The sequence below is a fragment of the Platichthys flesus genome, chromosome 11 (genome assembly GCF_949316205.1).
Source record: "Platichthys flesus chromosome 11, fPlaFle2.1, whole genome shotgun sequence".
NCBI classification, from domain to species: Eukaryota; Metazoa; Chordata; class Actinopteri; order Pleuronectiformes; family Pleuronectidae; genus Platichthys; species Platichthys flesus.
Genome location: NC_084955.1, coordinates 24,627,468 through 24,648,139, shown reverse-complemented (window position 1 = coordinate 24,648,139; position 20,672 = coordinate 24,627,468). Strand labels below are relative to the sequence as shown.

At 46.2% G+C, this 20,672-nt stretch overlaps 1 protein-coding gene across 4 annotated transcripts in view; it reads left to right on the top strand.

Annotated features, from left to right (window-relative positions):
- sema6e (sema domain, transmembrane domain (TM), and cytoplasmic domain, (semaphorin) 6E) overlaps positions 1 to 20,672 on the top strand; it is a 132,079-nt gene that overhangs the window by 42,743 nt on the left and 68,664 nt on the right. For 3 of the 4 annotated variants that reach the window (XM_062399297.1, XM_062399295.1, XM_062399298.1), the window contains exon 3: positions 11,122 to 11,301. The gene's annotated coding sequence lies outside the window, so the exon portion shown is untranslated. Of the gene's footprint in view, positions 1 to 997; positions 1,170 to 11,121; positions 11,302 to 20,672 lie in introns of those variants that run through there. The other variant, XM_062399296.1, reaches the window with a different exon arrangement.

Sequence of the window (20,672 nt, the reverse complement as noted above, 5' to 3'; positions counted from 1 at the left end):
AGCACCGGCCAACACGCTGACACGGAGCTGAGCCTCTGTCGGGAGGAAAAACAAACTGGTGAAGGGTCGGGCCATCTTTTCATTTAGCTGTCGTGACTCATGCAGTTGGCCAACGCTCCCCGGGAGTTTAAAATAAGTGCTTTGACGGGCGTCGCGTATTTACCGCCCGGTGTTTACGTTTAATCAACGCTGATGTCATGATTCATCCTGGAACCTGGACAAGGTGACGTTTTTTTGGGGGGGGGAAGTCTCCTCCACAGCACATGAGCTGGATCAGTCATTAAAGTTGCTTCAGTCTGAATTTCTTTTTCTACTTTTTATATCCTTGCACTCTAATTCTCAAAAGTCCTGTTAGAATATTTTAGATTTTTTTTTAAATCTCTCCACATGCAAATCAGCTTCTCTTACAAATCCAGGTAAGATGTGAGATTTTCATCCTTTGACTCAAAGAGGATGAAAAACATGTTCGGTTCTTTTCTCGTGTTTTAGTTTCAGCAGCCACTTTTGTTAAAAAGGAAATATATCGATGTCTGGTTCAAACAGAAATAAAGAGTCAGCGGGGAGAGAGGGACTTTAGCTTTTCAACAGAATTTACCAGCAGATGTTTTAAAGGCAGAACTTGGAAATCAGCTTGTCCTCAAAATAAAAAGAGAAAGCAAATATTTGATTGAAAAATGTTGATTGACGCAGAATAAATATGCTGAGCTTCTCGATGTATGTTGTGTTAACAAAGCAGTTGATTAGAGCGATTGTTTGAAGACCCAGTCGACTGCTTGTGGGACGTCTGGCTGGAGGAGAAACTGTTTACGGTGTCAACAAAGAGCAAATCAGCTGATTGCAGGGAGCTGGTGAACGAGCCACTTCCTGGAGTGCGTGACGGAGTTGAATCTAGTGTGTGTGTGTGTTTGTCTCTGTGTGTGTGTGTCTGGTTTGGAATCTCACAGTCTGGTGACACACAGGTAGTGGGGGGAATGTCGCTCTGCAGGAAATGTCATGATGCAAATGTAGATAGAAGACGAGGAATGTGAGTTTCCCTCAGAACCGACCCCAGTTGTTGACGAGCGACACAGAGAGGAGCTTTAAACTGGAACCACAGAGGGAACTGGGACGTGAGGAGGAACCTTTGGATTAAAACACACGTTTGAGATGTGAAGCTGGAGGGACACGGAGTGAGTAATCATCATTTCCGTCTCTCTGGAAGGAAACTGTGTCTCTGGTGCTTTATTCACTTACGAGCAATTTCAACCTGAACGTCTCCTGACATTTCTCTCTGATTGGTTGGATGCTGTTTCTATGGATGTGAAAACTTACTTAACAGAGGGAGAAGTTCCTCACGCTAACAGCTGCAGAGTAAGTTTCTCCAACTATCAACTCAGACTAACAAACTCTGGGGTTTTTCTTTGTTCCACTGTGAGTTTTCAGAGAAACACAAACAGGGAATGAAACCAAAACAAATGGTTTTGTGAAGCAAAGCAAAGTTGCATTGTAAATAAACTTGTGTCACATTTCAGTCATTAACGAAACCATCACAAACCCACATGTAATGATACTGGTCACGCTAATCCCCTGTTAATCATCCGGTGTGTGGTCTTGTGTAACAGTTATGTAAATTGTTTAATTGTAAGCCTCAGTAGATTGTGTAACTTTGGGAGCTCGGCCTCATTTCATTCCTGATCTCTTGTTTTGCCTTTTTATTTTTCTATTGCTTCTCTTCAGTTATTTAAAACGCTGACAGCTGAGCCCCGACCTGACGTCCTCATGACACTGGATTCTGAACTTAAATGGAAGCGATTTGCAAATATATCATATATTAAACACAACAGAAGCGTTAAATATAAAGAAATAAAGTCAAGACACAATAGTTCCATTTGTTTATCTCTGTGCTTACACGCGTCCTCATTAGCCGGTGCCCACATGGCAGCTCTTGTTAAAGCCACTCTGAGGATACGCTCATGAATTGAAAACCAAGCTGAGAGTGAAATATCATTTTATTAGAAGCATTTGAATTTAAATGCTTCAGTAAGTTACTGAGACCAAGTGCAGGTCGAGCCCCGTGTCCGTCCGGGGCCTCGGACATAAAGGACACCTCGTTATCGGCCCCTGGTGCTTAGACTTTATGTGGAATTTGACCTCTTATACTTTGTGTAAAAATTAGTATTTCTCACAGGCAGTTAAACCCCCCCCCCCCACCACCACCACCACCTCCTCCTCCTCTTCCTCCTGGCAGCAAACCTCCTGCTCCTCGAGGCTGGAAATTGCTCCTGTGGCCGCCTGTTGGGTTTAAGACAATATGAAATCTCATCCACTATCTAGATCCCGTGTTTGCTGAGGAGCTCTGCACACGGGGAGCACAGGAGTGTGTGTGTGTGTGTGTGTGTGTGTGTGTGGGGGGGGGGGGGTAAAGGGATGGCGTTGACAAGGCAACGGGAGCTCATTATCTCCTCGTCTATGCTGCTCCACGTTGCTCCACTGATCGGTGCCAGAGGAGAGCTGGGAGCAACCGGACGGGTGGCAGCCCACGTTTCACACGAGAGGCGATCGAGAAATATCACGTCCACGAAAATGACACGTCACCGCTGTAATCCTGGATTCCCTCTGAGCCTGGCTCTCCCTCTGAGCCTCGCTCTCCTTCGCCGGGCGGCTGCGTGTCGCACGTTCCAAATCAGACGAGTTAACGATCTGTCGTGTGCAGCCTCCCTCCCAGCGCCCGTCCTCCTCGGACCAGCTGCTGGCAGGACGTGTGACGCCTGGACAGGTGAGACTGAGGCTGGGAGAAAAGGAATGTCAGATGATCTCATATCTGATTTAGACTTTCGTGAATGATCTTTTCGACTGAAGGACGAAAACCATCTGCTGCAGTTATCCTGCAGGGGTCCAGGCCTGGAAAAGTCATGGAAAAATATAAAATCCCAAAAGTTTTAGAAAAGTCATGGAAATTTGCGATATTTATATTTTTCATGTCGTTCAGTTACGCTGAGTTTTAAATAAATCATATGCTTTTAAAGAAATACGCTCAAAATATAAGCAGGCCTGCTTTGGTTTGTGTCATTTAAGGTTTACTGTATGCCTTTGAATTCTTATTATTACCTTAAATACTACAGTTTGTCACTTTTTCGTGTATTCACCGAGATTTCACAAAATCTTAGGTCATGGAAATTTGTTTTAAAGTTATGGAAAAGTTATTGAAAAGTCATTGAAATCCATTGGTCAAAATGTGTATGAACCCTGAGAGATGTAAAGAGTTTGTCTTAAGCAGAACCCTGATAACAAACTTATATAAGCTTCTATAATCTTTATCTAGACTTTAAAATCAATCAAATGCGTTCATAAATCATCTTCAGTGGTTTAAGCCTCACCCGACATGTTCCAGTGTTTTCAAATAGCGCTCCCCCCTTCAAGAGGGTCTTTATGGTGGTAAAAATATTCATAAATAATCTTATTTTAGACCCTGGTGCCTGCGGTGGAAACCCGAGGAGCTTTTGCAAATGTTCCTTGTTCTCAGTGAAAGTTCCTGTGGTTCCTGTAGCTGTTGTTTTGAGCAGCTCAGGTTCAAGCAAAGTGTGGAGGACGAGCTTTCTGTTCTCCAGCCCCAGCCGCTCTGTGGGGGGGGGCGGGGGGATTCTCGGAGGAGCGATTGTCTTGGAGCGCTGCCACCGGTCAGATTACAGCCGCACGAGCCCGGAGACGAGAAACCTCCAGCGAGCCGCTCGGCCTCGTGTCTGTGTTCAAACCCCCGTCCTCGTATTTCCAGAGTGTAACAACTTCTCCTCCTCAGAGTTCGGGAGGTGTTTACATTTCTGTCTCTCAGCGACGTGGCTTTCTTCACGGGATGTGTTTTACTGCTGGTGTTTACCGGGGGGGGGGGGTTACCTCTTACTTGTGTTTGCACGAGCTGAGTGGGGGAAAGGGGATTCAGTGTTTTTTTTCCTTTTCACGATTTGCAGTTGAGTTTGGAGACGCGTGTCGTTGGCACAATTACTCGTGGAGCTCGGAGAAGCAGGCAGAGAGTTGACATCCTGGAGTCCTTCAAGTGTGCGTCTTCCTCATTTGTGTGCATCATAAGCAAATGTCAAATCTTTCATCCGACAGCTTAACAGCGTTCTTTAGGCTCAGCTGAGCAGAGGTGCACTGACAATAACACGGTGATAACAGAGAGGATTCATTCAAACCAAATGGGATAAGATATGTAGAGGGTGACCTTGTAACTCCAGAGATAAACACAGGGGAAATGTCACATGGCCTCTCTGTGACAGGTCCGGCTCAGCTCATCGTCTGCAGACCTGTCGTGATCAATGAGATGTTCTGAAACTCCCGGATCAGACTCTCAGAGCTGATCGGCTTCTCCAGGACGAGTTGCTCCTGGGGGGGGAGAATTTGGAGAATAAAAATCTTTAGACTCCACCGGATGTTAAATTGGGGCAGAGAGAACCTGAAGGTCCCATTAAATACACATATGACACAGATTCAGTTCTTTGTTTAACACACAAAGACGTCTTGTTTCGCACAAATTAAAGGACTGGATGTCTCCTCCCTTTTATTCCCGCGGGGCATTTACCGACTTTCTCTTTGTTCGCTCACAAGACTTTTATTGTTGACATTTTGCAAGTGAGATATCAAAGTTACTGGAAGAACGGCCGGAGAGAGAAACAATGCAATATATCAAAGCAGGCCACAGCCACACAAAAAGACACACACAGACACACAAAGATACTTTTTCCGCCAATAAAAAAGAAGAGATTCACGGAGGCAAATCAGATGAGTAGACATTCATACTTACAAATTTATGCATTGCTCGCTGTGGGAGACGATTGCTGTAATTGTGAGGAGGGAGGCGGAGGAGATATAAAAACAACAGCAGTCTGTCTTATTCACACACACACACACACACACACACACACAGATTCTGTACATAAAAGTCTGCAGGAATGTATTTGTTTCTCCAGAGGAAAATCTTAGTGTTTGCATAAAACATGAGTTGTGGTGTTTATAGAAGGGGGACGGGTGGGGGGGGTGGGGGGGAGGCACCTTTCAGTATAATGTGTTCTTTAATAAAGACACAGGTTGGCAGATTGGTTGTGTCAGTGCTGGTGGCATGAAGCCTCTTCAGGTGATTTACGAGCGCGCGGCGAGGCTGTTACATTACGTGGCCTGGTCCCATTTAGAGAGGGCGATAACAGCCCCCCCCCCCCCCCCCCCCCCCTCACCGGGACGCTGCAGGTACAAGAGTTTTCCTTCAGTGGAGTATCGCAGCTTTTTGATAAAGGAATTAAGTCGGAGCAGAATCTAATCGTGTCGTCTGTGCTGCGGCTGTGGCTCATCTATTAGTTTAGCCTCCGTGCTTTTGTCCTTCACAGTTTGCAGAGATCAATCAGGGGCAGACGACTTCAAACAGTTTACATCTACACTGAATCTGCAGATTATAAACCTTCTGTATTGTGAAGCCGATATTTTGCTTCTGCGTGGAGCAACCAGAGGATCTGTCTCTCTACAGCTTCTGGAGGAGTCCTTCATTTTGATGGAGCCGTGCCTCACGCCTGCAGTTGTTCCTCTCTCTCTCTCTCTCTCTCTCTCTCTGTGTGTGGCGTTGGACCGGCTCTTGTGTTTGCAGAGGGAGCCGGGGCCGACACGGCGAGGTCAGAGGTCACGCCGCACCGCGCCGCAGCCGAAAGGCCAGTTGTCAGCCACCGGCGGCGGGGAAAACAACAGGGCATCCGCCGGAGCGGTTCTGTAAAAGGACGAGTCAGGGTCGCTTTCAATTAGCACAGCGTGGCGTCACCGCACTGAGCCACGGGGGCCGGGGGGGGGGGGGTGGGGGGGAGGCGGCCTTGGGCAAACAGGGAAGGAGGAAAGAAAGAAAGCAATTACAGTCAAAGACAGAAGAAACTGCAGGTGGAAGACAAACTGGTGGGTGTTTCCTTTCACGCTATCACAGACAAGCGTGATGTTGAATTGTGGAAAATCTTTTATCGTTGTTTTAAATCTTAAAGAAGTCTGGTCTGTATGTTGGTGACTGACAGGTGACACCAACAATCATTTATACTCATGGTGGATTTACAGTCGTCACTGTGAAAGAACCTGGTCACACAAACAATCTTCTTGCTGTTAGACTATAATTGAGACCGTTTAATGGTTTATTACTGGAATTAACATCCTCTCATCTCAGTGGTGAGGCATTTTTAAGATGGTCAATACCACATGCAGTTTTTAAAATTGGATTTTGTTCTCCGACGGTCATTTTGCAAATCCTGACAACTTCTGAATGCGCCGCCATCGTGGTGCTTCTGGGATGAAGCGTCCGGCCGCTCCGTGTCGGCAGTGGAGCGGAGCTGAGATGAAGTTTGTCAGATGTGAGGGAGCGACTCAGAACGGCCTCCCAGCGCGATGAAAGAGCCGAATAACTAATGAGTCTAATATTCCACTTGATCCTGACAGGCCCTCAAGATCTCATTTGTGACAAGAAGGCGTGAAGCCTCGTCTCGCTGTCAGACACGCTGATGGAGACCAGTCCACTTAGGATTCGTGACAGTAGATAAGAAGAAGAAGAAGAAGAAGAAGAAGAAGAAGAAGGAGCTTATGTTGGAGTCATTGGCGGCGGAGCTCCAGCTCCTGATGACATCATGGTGTCAGAGTGGTGAGATGGACGATTTGAGGCAGAACAGGATTTCCATGTCATTTTCCAATCGAGCCAATTGTGACTCCTCTGCAGATAAATCATGTGTTTACAGAAATCAGAAATGGGCACAGTTTATTGTGCTAAACATACCAATGCATGCTGGGGCTGTTTTAACCCCCCCCCACCCCCGAGGTTGGCGAGAACCAGCGAAGCAGGATCCGACTCGCCACGGTCTGCTGGTGCAGAGGCAGGCGGAGACAAATAACGCAGCTCCCTATTTGGAAAAGGCATTATCTGCTCCGAAGTGTGAGGGCTATTTATGTTGAGTGTGGGTTTGGGTAATGAGTGTGGCCGTACCGATGTGCCAATTAGTCCGGTGCTCAGAGACTCGAACGTGCGTGCCTGCCCTCGCCACTTGTTGGGTGCGAAGACGTGATTTGGACGGAAATAATTGCGGCTCTGATGTTGATACGGTGCCTGAGTGATTTTAGCTTCCGCCGCCTGATGCCTGTTCTAATCAAGTGTTCGGTGCTTTGCAATCATTTTAATATCGTCGGATGGAAAAGACTCAAACAAACGTTTCCACCGCGAGACGTTTGGATTTTTAATTAAAACCAAGGATAACGGTAATTAAGTGAAACAGCTTCTCACTGACCGACGGTTGAGTTCTGATCGATTCGTCAATAAACGTCCTCTCGCTTCACATTCATCATGTGGGACGTTATGAAATGACACTAAGTGGCCACTAATGGATTTCTGAGCATCGCTCTGAAATATGGGAGAAGCATAAAGTGAATTAGAACAATAGTTAGTGTCTCAAACAACATTTAGAGTTCTGATGAATGTACTTCCAAACCGCTCACAACTTTCACTTGAGCTTTATTAGTTTGAAATCACAGTCTTGTGTGTTTTCTCTACACACATTACACAGAAAGTTGAGTGTTGGTCCTTGTTGTGTCATGTTCCACACTTGATATCTAATAAGGAACAAATGTGTGGATGAGGCTCAGAAAACAGCAAATCACTGTGTTTCAGAGGAGAGAACGTGGATCTCTAATCTGAAAAGTTCTTCTCTAAACCCCCCCCCCCCCCAGTGGATGTTCTCCTCTGCCCTCGCACTTGTCACTGCCCCCCGGTCTATTACTCTCCTCCTCCTTAAAAGACTGCAATTACTCTAATTAGTAATCAATCAGCCGTTGGGCCTCCCGCCTCCTCTGTGCTAATGGAGGATATGACAGGGCCTGGCCCTTCCATTATTAATACCTCCATTCCAGGAGCCCAGGGCCCCCCCGACGCCTGCTGCCAGGGGCCATTGATCACTACCACAACCCAGTGAGCACCGCAAGACCTGCAGGGAAATATCCGGAATAGAGGGAGTGAAGTCGGGCGTGTGATGTCAGTGTGTGTGTGTGTGTGTCACTGTGTGTGTCACTGTGTGTGTCACTGTGTGTGTCGGGGTCAGTTTAGTAAGGGAAGGATTTTGTCAGTTCCTCTCAGGGGAGGTCGACTGGGAGCATCACCCCCGGAGAGCCTGATGCAAGGTGGTGCAGGCATGGGGTCTGCGAGGGGGGGGGGGGGTGGGGGGGTGGCCTCGTGGAACACCTCAGAAGGAGATTAGGGATCAAACCAGTGCTGTTAATGGGAATGTTGTGCACTGAAAAGCTCATTTGGTTAATGGGGCTCACCTCAAAACCATTATGGCAAGATAAGGGGCCCCCCCTCTCTGCGGGGACTATTCCTAGAAAATGAGATTAGGAATCATAGGCTCGCACTAACGCCGGGGAACAATGATCTCAGTGTCGCAGTGAAACAATCACAGCAACATTATCCCTCATGTCCCATGTGTTGTGTGAGCTGCAGCTCTAATGGGCCCGACAGCTGAAGTCACAGAGCCCGATAACGACCCGGCGGCTGATCTCATTCGCTCAAATCGATATTGGAATCTCTGTTCAGGCTGGAGGAGAAAAACAAAAAAAGAAAATCTGTGCAACAACAAAACCTCTTTGCTCTTTGGTGGCTCGTCCCGTCCACGTCCAGGAGACAGAGACCTGTGTCCCCTGCATCTAACCCCCCCCCCCCGCCAGCTCCTTATCATGATGCTTATCCACTGGACATGTTGTTCTTGGGGACGTCCTCTCCAGAGCTCACTGGTTAGGGCTTAATAATTCAGAGGAGCTTTTTATCGGGTTATGATCTTATCGTTCCAGAATTCATTGTTCAATTTGCGAGGAGGGTTCGGTCACATCTTCAATTACTTGTTTTCCATTAAAGGACTTTGAGGATTTTAAGCAAACTTTCCCACTGTGACCACAGCAGAGCCGATCCGTTAGATCCACCAGTCGATTACTGGTTTACTCAGGAGATGTTCTAATGGTTGTTCCTCTGTGTTCAAGGACAAAACGCAGGGAGGTACTTTCCCTCGTTTGGTTTCTGTCCTGTAGTCGTTTAGGAAACTGATTTGATTATTTCATCCAGTTTCCAAACACGACAACTAGTGACCTCTGAGTTTATTTAACTTAAGTAGGTATAAACTGCAGCTCTACATGTGCAATAAGGTCAATTAATATGGATTCCAACAGATCCTAAGTCTTTTAAAGTCTTATCATTTTAAACAACCAAAACTATATAACTTCATTTAGGAAAATAAACTTTCTAATTTGTTTATCCTGTGAAATAAATGTTTTCCTGATGCAAACATCTGAGATACTCACATAAATACATGGATCTGCTGTAGTAGTTACATTTTTCGATCTGATCAATATGTCCGTATTGAAAAACAATCATTCTCATGAACGTTGTGTATTTGATGGTGATGTTCTCTCACTAGAGGAACAGCTGTGATGTGTCCACGTTGACCAACGTGTCGTAATACTGAAGTAAACGGTTCCCCCCCCCCCCCCCCCAGTCAGCCCCCTCATTCAGGAGGCCCCCTCGTTCAGGAGGCAGCCTGAGTCAGTCAACCTCAGACCCCCCCGCTTCATTCAAGTGTTGTGTGGGTGTAGGTATGTGTGTGGGTGGGGGGGGGGGGGGGGGTAAAAAGCGATTGTGTTTAATAGGAGGGAAGCTTGGTTACAGGAAATCATGGACCAGTTGCCATTAGTCACCACAGATCCTGTGTGTGTGTGTGTGTGTGTGTGTGTGTGTGTGTGTGTGTGTGTGTGTGTGTGTGTGTGTGTGTGTGTGTGTGTGTGTGTGTGTGTGTGTGTGTGTGTGTGTGTGTGTGTGTGTGTGTGTGTGTGTGTGTGTGTGTGTGTGTGTGTGTGTGTGTGTGTGTGTGTGTGTGTGTGTGTGTGTTTTTTTTTTTCAGGGGTTGCTGAACTTGCATTTACAGGAAGTTCATCCGTCTTGAATTCTCGTCAGGGTAATTGTTGCGTGTCCTTGGGGGGGCTGCTGGGTAAAGGATGACTGTGCAGTAGCGCACGCGGGCTAACGACGCAGCGCCGCCGGTTCGAGCCCCAGCAGCTGTGCCCCCCCGTGAATGACCCTCCAGAGACCGGCTGCAGGCCGATGGAGAAAGTTTCCACGTTCTGAGAAGTTCAGAAAGATGAAACCAAACCCCCCAACAAAGTGATGAATGATAAGAAGCCTGGGGGGGGGGGGACTGTGGATGAAGCTGTAGATGAAAGTGATGTCACCCACTCAATGTTGTGAAACCTTCAGTTTGGTGTTTTGTGATACTAGCTGTCAATCATCCGGGGCCTTATGCTCTATTCGACTCTGAATCGATCATAATTTGCAAAATGAAAATCAGCTGTTTTGAATAAAACTTGACAAAACTACAGATTGAGACATAAACTCGTTATAAATCAAGTTAATTATTTTATTGACTTCTATAGAAGCAGTTCCTTGTCATGGTCCACCTGTGGTCACTGGTCACACATAGAGAAACCAGTACATTACCTGTAGTCCAGCACACTGGGCTCCTCTCAGCTGACATCCTGATGTCTATCACTTCTGCTGCTGTTGCACAACACGTCCTCCAACCTGACACATTGTTATGAGAAGCAGTGTTCGATGCCCACGCAGCTGAACCTTTGGACCACATGTGAGTGCGTCTGCTGTCAGAGAGCTGACTCCAGGTCTGAAGGCGCCGAGCGTGGGAGGAGGTGTGGACATCCAAGTTACACAACCATGAACTTGTATTGTTGTCAGTGAACACACTTTGAAGCAGTTTGATTTAATGATTTGAATCCATATAAAGGAGAAATATCTCCTCGCGTGTCGTTGTGTAGTCGTTGTGTAGTCGTGCCCGTAACCCCCCCCCCCCAGGATGTTTTCTTATCGCCGGCACGTTGTGGTTGTAACCCGGCACATCTGGCTCTATTTATGGCCTCTCTGTTGTGTCGGCTGTGATGTTATGACAGCAGAGTGACTGAGGAGATAACACTAAGAGGACCCAGAGACCCTCACCGCGGGGGGTGGGGGCGAACGACCCCTGAGGTTTTCCATGCAGCTGCTCCTCTCCTGTTGTTTTTCCATCCTCATGATTTATTTTTCTGTTTTCACAGGAAGTTTGTTGAGGACTGAACGTCTTTCTGAGGGAGATTCTCACAAGGGGGCCCCTCCCCCCCACCACCAGGATCCCACGTCCCACTTCCCCCCCACTTACGTCATTTCCTGTCAGAAGTGGGAGGAGCTTCACGGGTGGATTTGTTGATCGCTGGGCGTGGAGAGCAAAGACCTTGTCTGTGAGTCGAGCTGTTTTTCCCGTTGTTCTTGTTTTGAATTGCACAAACAACAAGGTTCTTAGTTGTAACCTGCGTTTGTTTTGTTGTGTTTTCATTGTGGTTTTTGTAAAAACACTCACCATTACATCATGGATCAATAGAGTATGAATAGTATCCGGTTATTCTGGTGTCGTGCATGACCAAGACAATCGATGCACCTCCAGTGATGTTCCATATATTCATAGAAAGAAGTAAAACACACAAACAGCAACAACAAGCTGAATTAAATCAGATTTTGAGTCAGATTCCGGTTCCAAACTCTGACTAGTGATCCTTGACATTTCCACTTTCCATTTCAAACAAGTGAGGAAAAAATAAACCCAAAATTATTTTAGTTTCTGGCAAGAAACAAATACAACAATCTGTCGGGATGAAAACTACTTTCTCCTGAGAAGAGGAACCGAACTTAACGGTATTTGATGATCTCTGAGTTCCTTTCACTCACTTTTCAAATCTTGTTTTTCATATTCATGAGAATGAATCCTTTTATAAACATTTCCTCTCTTCAGGTTTCTTTTGTCTCATGTTACTTTTCTAAACTACTCAACACAAATAAGTGATTGTGTACATTTCGAGTGCGTCAGTGACTTTGTGTATCTTTCCTCTGCCTCTTCTTACCGTTTGTGTGAAGCTCTGTTGTGTTAAATGTCGAGTCGTTAAGACGCAGGATATAATTATATATTTGTCGACTGTGATTTCAAACGCACACTCAGCGAGGATGATCGTAATGGAGACAGGACACAATGACGTTCCTCCATCACACCCACACCTGACTGCTGCACGACAATAATCTGTTTTTCCACAGCGACACAAAGACTGTAGTCGGCCTCACACGCCCAGACACACAAACAAACCCTGTGAGCTCTTATTCAACAGCACAAATGCTCACGTTGGACTATCTCTTCATTCACGCCACTTTTCAAAGCGCCACTATTGTGCCGTGATCCCTCCTTTGGCCGGCCGTGCACATGTGTGACATGGGGCCATTGTGGGGCATTGTGCGTCAGTGTAGGTGAATAGAAAACCCTCCACTTTCTGCACCGTGCTCTCTGCTGACAGCTGGGAAACAAACACACAACGGTCTGGTGTGGAGGCTGAATAGATATACATACAGGACCCGGTGTTGGAAGAAGATCCCTGGCATCCCGGTGGCATGAGGGCCCTGATGTGAACGGACATTTTCTGCTTGTCGTTATCGATGACACAAAGACGCATCAAGGGGGTGGGGGGGGGGGGGGTGAAATGGGACAGAGCGGTCGTCAGTGCGGGTGCACAGGCGTGAAACATGATCAGACCGCCGAGTAGAATGGAGGTATTATTGTGCCAAACACCAGAGAGAGAGAGAGGGATGGAGGCAGAGGGCGAGCGAGTGGCATTGCTTTCATATCTTGTCACCCACTCCCCCCCGACAGAGCGTCCACTGTGTCTGTCCCACTGAAGAATGTCCCTCAGTCTGATGCATAGTTTGGATGTTTGGAACATTTGTTCACAGCCCACGGACTTTAAAGTATAAATAATATACAGCAGCTTTTCACGATCTCTGCCCCCCCCCACCCCCGTGTGTCAGGTTGTACAGATGCACCAGTGTGTTAGGGTTTGGTTCATTGTGTACGTTTGATTTGGTTAGTTTTGGTTTCTCGTTGTAGGGACTAAAGAGTTTTGTCGTTATCACCTACGTGGGCGTCGTCTACCTACACTTCACTCTGATTGGTCAGCAGACTAAACTACAGAGTCTGATGTTCCCGACCCAACGAGGTGTGAAAGCTGCTTTTAGCCTCTCGGAGCTCCAGGGTGTGATCGAGCCACTTTCTGTTCCATCCCATCAGCTCCCGGCAGGAACATGGTTCTAACACCTGTCTGTCCTGCCTCCAAACACACAAGACCTTCTGCCAAATGGTAAATGGACTCGGTTCATACGACACGTCCACTAGGAAGTGCTCCACCACACACTGTACATCTCCTCCAGCCCCTCACACACTCACACACACAGACACACACACACACATCCAGACACTGGTGGCACAGCGTCAGGAGCAGTTAGGGATTCAGTGTCTTGCTCAAGGACACTTGGACGCGCTCTCTGGAGGAGCCTGAGTTCCCCGGTGCCACGCTGAGACGGCAGCTGTCTCAGTCGCTTTCCTGCATTTTTCAGTTTAACTTTATATCTTTATTTTTTTTTTAAACCGAGGGGTGGCTTGTACCTCCGCCAGCTGAGTCACCGGGATCGCCTCCCAGTTTAAAATCGCCTCACACTCTGATAAACTCCAGTTGACCTCTCTCTCTGCAGCTCTTTTGTCAGCGCCCTTCATTTTATTTTTTATCCTTCTTTCCTTTTTCCCTCCTTCCTCCTCGACTCGTGCTCCTGCTCAGTGTTAAACGAGGGCAAGGCCACACTTGGATGTGCCGCGACAAATTGGCACAGAGGAGGCAGATGGTGCCGGGGAGGAGACTGGTGTTGATGCCATTTGCCGCAGCGACATGAATTGATAGCACACATGCTCCACTTGTGTAATCCTGGCGTTCGTTACCTACACACACACACACACACACACACACACACACACACACACACACCACGGCTAACCCTGACACACATGCCACCCTACATCAGCCTTCCGTCCCCATTAGGGCCCATGATTGGTGCAGTGGAGGCGCTCGGTGACTGTCAGGCTCTCGGCTCGGGGGGGGGGCGAGGGGACGCTGAGGGATTTCTGACAGCCAGACAGAGCTCAGACTAATGGTGGGCTGCTGGGAGACTGGGAGCTTTAACACCGACCCTACCATAGAGACACACACACACACACTCGCACTGATACACTGTACATGTCAGCGGGCTGTTGTGTTGACAGTGTTGGTGTCCTCCTAACAATGTTTACCCGTGTGGGTTCGGTGCAGCTCCACTCAAATCCCTGCGGGTGTGTTTTCATTCCAACAGATCGTCTGGTCGGATCCCAGTTTGCCTTTCAGCGCTCGTTAGGCTGAGGCACTGGGATCTGGGAATGTTTCCCGAATGGGTTTTCTTTCCCGTCACAGTTGAGCAGGGATTTCGAAAGATACACTTTAAATCTCACTTTAAACAACGTGGGGGGGGGGGGGGGGGTGGCAACAGGAAGTGGAGGGAGATGGGAATCAATCAGATCCTATTGATGCCACTGCCATTAACTCTTGTGTGTCCCGGTCCGATTCTTTATTGATTGTCCATTTCCTGATCCATTTTATGGGAGAAGGAAAACAGTCGAGTGTGAACACAGTGAAGAAATGTGTGCATGTGCAAAAGCTCTACTTCTAAAACCCTATTTTCAAGTAAAGAAGCAGTAACCAGGAGTTTGTTGTCACCCAGTAATTTCCTCTCACTACAATATACAGATGTTCCCTGAATGCCTCACTTACAGGAAATAGACGGCTCCTGGTTCAGCAGCAGGAGGTGAAAACTCAAAAGAATCCAGGGAACTGTTCTTGCTCAGGTTGGATCTCTTCTCCCAGAATGCATCACGGGCTCAGGTGGACGTGCAGCTTTTTATTGAAACCAGAACACAAAGCAGCTCCCTCGTGTCTCTTTAAGTGAAAAACTCCATCGCGCTGCACTGCAATTAACTTTTTTCTTTTTTCACCTCGACGATTAACAAGTCATCTCAGCGCGGCCGGGATTGTAAATGAGTTGTCAACTGTTAAGGTGACTCCAGTATCTAATTTGAATAAATTAAAAAAATAGTCAATATTGATTTATAGTTTGTTTCCTCTGGTAAAATGTTCCGGGCCTGTCAGCGTCTCTGTAGCTTTCTCCTAATTGCAAACGCAAACATTTATAGATTAGCGAATTAGAAACATCCTAACGGGCAACTTCCACTTCTCCCAATAGAACCTGACCAGATTGTTGATAAAGTAAAACCAGTGAAGCGTTGTTTTGTATTTAAGTGTCGTGTTTTATGAGGCTGGAAGAATCTCTGATATTTGTCACTTCTGCTGGAACTGGACACGTAACGAACCGGAGCTCATCCACCGAGACCCCGGAGGCTCCTTACAGCCGCTCAGGCCCTTTAGCTAAAGGCCAACAAAACAATACTGATCGTTAAATCATAATTGTCCTCGTAGAAGACGGGTTTTTATGACTCCGTGCGGGGAAGCTTTATGTTTTCAGGTTGCTTGTGATCACGATATCCCAAGAACGGCGTAAGGAGGTTTCTCAAACCGTGGAACACAGATTCTGTTTGACTAACTGGGGATCTGATTAGAGTTTCAGTCCATAGTCACAGTGACCTCACGTTGGAAGATTCATGCATTCATTAATTCAATTCTCTAAATCAGAATCAGAATCAGAAAGTATTTATTAACAAGTAGGTTTACACCCACAAGGAATTTGCTCTGGTTGTTGGTGCATACAATGAACACAGAAACATAGAAACATAAAAACACAATAAATACAACACACATAAGAAAAGCAATGAAAAGAAACAATATATATTTACTCACTTTACTTCTTATTTACTCCCTTTTTTATAATAATATTTATACAAGTAAAATTTATTTAGACATAAACACATCTAAATAAAATATATATAATAGATAAAAGATATAAAAAGTGAGGTAAAAAGGAAATGCAAGATGCAAGTATAAATAAGCATTATCTTGGAATAAAGGTTGTTAAATAGAGTAATACAAAATCTCTGGCTCTGCTTCAGAATCAAATGGGTTCTTTCTTGGCCCGGGTTCCATCCTTCCACCAAGTGCTGTTGAAATCAGTCCAGTCGTTTTTCTGTATTCCTGCTGAAAAACAAAAACCCTCCATATTCCCAGCAACTCTAATAAAAAGAGTCTTTGCCAAGCGTGCGAGGTTTGGCTGAAAACCATTTGGAAGTTAGTCTTAATGTGTGTTGGCTGCTGCGTCAGCAAAGCCCCACAGATGCTGGCACATTCCGAGTCAACATGAAACCAAGTGTTTCAAGTTCCTACATCAGGCTCCAGCACGTTGTCGAGCACCGAGCCGTGAGAGCTTCTGTTTAACGAATGATTCAAGAGAACATCTCCAGCTCCAAGTGTCAGAGAAGAGATCAACACAGAAAGTCCCTCTCCGGCTCCAAACTGGTATCAACCCATCAAAATACAGGTTGAGAGGTGAAGTGGGTTCGTTAGTGGATCAGATTTTCCTCTCATTAAAACCATGTGTTCGCTGTGTGGGCAGGAGAATCAGCAGCTTCAGGTTCCTCCACGTGAAACCTGACGGGATCACTTTCCCACGGCTGCTTGAGGTGCAGTGAACCAGGAAGCCACGAGCAGGGGATATCGATCTGCAGGTGTGATGTGACCTCTGACCTCCGACACGTGTGCAGAGTCGAGAGTCTCCCTCAGGCCGACAGAGGGAAACGTAAAGGTGGGAGAGCAGGAGAGCTAAATCCTCCAGATGGTTCAACACCTCCCACTTGATTTCACTGAATCTCAAATGATGAGCATCGTTTTTATTGATCCACCATTAGAGCAGCGTTTCCTAACGGCAGAGAACCTCATCGACATTCCTCTGAAACACGCCCTCCGAGTCGTTGGAGTTCAAAGAGACTTTTTTTCTGACTTTCATGTTCATCAACGGCTAATTATCCTCACGTGGGAAAAATGAAATGATGTAATTTCCTCAGGGCGAGTGAAGCTACCAGTCCGACCCTCACCCGGCGTGCAATTAGACTCAGGCAGATCCTGGAAGGAAGCCAGGTCCTCGCAAACGCACGGAATCCAATGGCGTGCACAGGCAGCAAACTGTGAGGGGGGGGGGAGAACAGCCACTCAGTTTGTGATAACAGCTCTTTCTCTGTCAGCGCAAACAATATGCAGACCTCACTGTCCCATAACAACCCACAGTGTTCACATTCCCACAGCCCTCAGAACACGGAGTGCAAAAACAAACGGCTGCTGAGTTTAAATAAATCATCTCCGTGTGATGGAGAGAGAGAAATCCCTCTTAAAGAGCAGAGCTGCTGTTTCTGCAGTGTCAGCAAACATGGCTGCAGCCGTCCCGCGCTCTAAACATCCGCGTCAGGAACACGACTCAGAAGCTGTGAGCTCGACTTTAACAGAACTCCTCTGATCCCTCAGCGGCTCCATCGCTGTGAGCCTGTCGGACACGTGAAGTGAGGCTGGATAATGAGGCCGGGATCGTTTTTTAAGTTGAGGTGAAAGTCAGGAAACTCTCCAAAGCTTCACTCTTTGTAATGATACTGATAGAATTCAAATTATCAAAGGGTCGACAGAGGAATATATGTTTTCTACGGGAACAACGCGTAAAGGTCACAACATGGTGAAACCTATCGGGGGAGTTCTGGGTTTTGATTTATGGTAATGACCTGTGCTATTGAATAATATTTACTTTGAGGGTAAAAGCCAAATTAATTCAATTACACTAAGTTCATCCGTTTGCCCATTAAAGGTCTGTCACTTCCCCCCCATCAGATAACTCCTCTGCACATTAACATTGATCTGTGTGGACAGCTGGCCCCGATCCAGAGGAGCTGCTCCAGATGGAACAGGAGCTGCTTCTCAGCTTTTGGGCGTTTTGCACTGAAACCGTCTCTTTTCCCTCTTTGTGCCGTTACCGATGGAATTTGGATATTTATCCTGTCGCCAATTAGGTTCAGTTTGTGACCTGCAGGTCGTTTGTGAGAAAAGATTATCTCTGTTTCCCCTGTGGAACAAACCAGAGGCTTGAAAACACACAGCAGTGATTATAATGTGCTTTATTTGAACAAGGATATTTTCTTAAGAAAAAGACGAAGTTCAGCTCAAGAGGATAAAACAATAACAATGAAATTAAAACATTAAGAGAATTAAGTTGAATAAATATAGATGAAACACAGATGAAAGTATTTGAAGAAGGAATCCAACAGTTGTAGTTTTTCTTATCTCGGCTGTTAGGTTCTTCCAGAGTTCGGTGGCTCCGCAAAACCAGGCTCAGACCTCAGTCACCGCCTTGGCTCTGGGAACGACCAGAAGATGAATCTCAGCTGGTGTGAGATGTCGTGCAGACTCACAAAAGATGATCAGATACACAACTTCCCTCCCTGATACACATTCCGATAACCGGACCTTTTCATATCAGCTGAGTACAGATCAGATACCGGTGCATTTAGAAAAATAGAACAATGAACTCGATGCATTTCTGGTTTATCTCCGCTGCTCTGGAGCTGTCTGTCAAATTTATAGCTTTGTGTGAAGCACATCTCAAAGTTTGGAGCTGCACTTGGTTCTTAATGAACTCCTCCTGCTCTTTTGTGTGATCGTTCTTCAGAGTCGCTCGTGTTGTAATTACCAACACAAGTTCAACCCCTTGATACTGAAGCCTTGCATATGGTTCATGTCCCTGTGTTCTTACTTGTTGGGTTTACCAGCATGAAATAGAGTCAAAGTGCTGACACCTGTTCCAGCTCTTGGTAATGTTTCACTACCGGAGCTGCACTTTGAGAAAAGTAAGGTATAATTTATTTACAGGACAAGAGCTGAATATACTCTCAGCACACAGACTCGTGTTCTCACCGATATTTGGCCGTAACAGAAGCTTTCTATCCGATCCTGGTATCTGAACATCTCTTCTTAAATGTGTAAAGCCTTAAAAGTTTAATGCAGGAACAAACAGGAAGCCGATGCCCCGCGGCTGGAATCTGTCTTCTTGAAACAGTCCTTTTAAAAAGCAGCACTTTGAACCCAGTGAAGTCGATTTACCTGGAGGAACCAAGAGAGTGTCACAGATCTCTGGTCTGAAAGATAAAGGCTGGAACAACTCTGTGTAAGGAAACGTTAGGGGAACATTTATCTTTTAAATTAACTTAAATTGGAGAAACTGGACTGGACAACCTTATTTACTTGGTCCTTAGAATCTAATATAACCCCCAGATTTCTTGCAAGTGGCTTATTATACAGTGATGGGGCTCCCAGATTACCATCTCTCTTTCTATGGGACCTCCATCTTTGTTTTCTGGTGTGTGAGGTTTATCTGCAGGATTGTGCTGGAGCTCTCAGTGAAACAGAAGGGGACGATTTGTTGAATGACAGATTTGAGTCCTCTAAACGTGCTCCTCATCCGGACAGAGAGTGGACATTGTGTTGTGGAAAGAGCAGAGAAGCAGCTCAAATAGATCATATCATTATTCTTATTTTTCCACGAGGCTGCAGTAGATGTAGGGATCTCGACCCCCGGCTGCAGCCATGAGACTCGGGAGGCGAGAGGCTCGAGCCGGCCTCAAAGCCTCCAGCTCTTTAATGACGGAATGTGCTCCGTCACTGAGAAGAGTGATTAAAACAGCCCTTGAGCCGTGGTCCGGGCGGCGGCACCATATGGCTGAAGGACTTACACTCACAGAGAAGACATCTGCAGCTCCAGCAAATTACCGAGACAGAGGCGAGGGAATGAAATCGCTGAGATTAAAGTGAATCCGCCTCCTTCCTCTTCTGGAGAAGTGACTCATTCCCGAAGACGACTGGTGCGAGTTTTTAATTGTGAAGCAGAGTGAGAGTGGAATGTCTGTTCTGCTTTTAACTGACTTCTAATTTGAGTTATCTGGACAGTTTCCTGAGCAGGACTGTGATCGTAGAGGAGGATGAATATGTTGAAGTCTTTATTAAAAGTATTTGTATTGGGTTTAATGTGCCACTACAGGATAATGTCCAGAAGTGGAGGATATTTCCTGCAGCTCATTTTTAAAGACGCGTTTGTTCTGAGATTGGACGGCAGCCAGGCCACAGGCCGCAGAGTTTAAAAGGTCAGAGTATCACTGTTGGATACAGTGTGTATCAGTGTGTATCCAACAGACTGTGTTTGTGTGTTTCTGGTGTTTTCGATGGTACTTTCTCAAATGCCGTGCAAAAGCAAAACGTGATCATTTCAGATGATCACTGCTCTCGTGCTTCCAGGTTTACTTCAGGCCACGAAGTTTAAGCAGATGATTTCCTTCATCCTGTGTTAAACCTGGATTACAGCGCTTGTTCAACACGACTCACAACTTCATTTTCTTTTGCTTCAGCTGCCTCGGTCCAGTCGCGCCATTGGGCAATAACTTGTAATGTCAGAGTGCAGAATAATCGGTTTAATCAAGCTGCACCAAATTTCAGACACTCAGATATCACTCCAGTCAATCGGGTAGATTTGAATTAAATCAAGATTCATGAGTTAGTCCCTTTGGAATTTGCGAAGTGTAAAAAAACAACCTATTTCACAATGTGGAGGAAAATTTAATGATTTCATAAATCCGTTCTGTATTTTTTTGCGTAAACAAGCAAACAAACAAATGGACAGTGATGAAAACATAACTGGTTTGGTGGAGATTATAAAATATTCACATATATGATGCGTTTCA